The 255-nt window shown below is 61.6% G+C and overlaps 1 protein-coding gene across 2 annotated transcripts in view; it reads left to right on the top strand.

Annotated features, from left to right (window-relative positions):
• LOC119592021 (carbohydrate sulfotransferase 1-like) overlaps positions 1-255 on the top strand; it is a 107,787-nt gene that overhangs the window by 7,384 nt on the left and 100,148 nt on the right. The window lies entirely within an intron of this gene.

Here is a 255-nt window from a genome sequence, read left to right as displayed (position 1 = left end):
AAAAAGCTTCTTGTTTCCTGTTCCCATTTCCTGCCAAACTTCAAGTAATACTTCAAAACGTCTCCATCCGCTTGGAGTCTGCATTCTCGCCCTTCCGCCCGAGCAACCGAGGGAATTTCGGGCGAGTTTTCCTGGTTCCCCGAAGCCGCCCCCGGGCCATTACAGCGACCTTGGTGGGCGGGAGTCTCCGGACAGAACGCGGCGTCGTGCCGGACAGCGTGGCGCCGCAGCCGGCCGGGTGCGGGGGTCGGTAGG

Source organism: Penaeus monodon, chromosome 29, assembly GCF_015228065.2.
Source record: "Penaeus monodon isolate SGIC_2016 chromosome 29, NSTDA_Pmon_1, whole genome shotgun sequence".
Lineage (NCBI taxonomy): Eukaryota > Metazoa > Arthropoda > Malacostraca > Decapoda > Penaeidae > Penaeus > Penaeus monodon.
The sequence above is the reverse complement of the archived record's forward strand: the minus strand, read 5'-3'. Positions and strand labels throughout refer to the sequence as shown.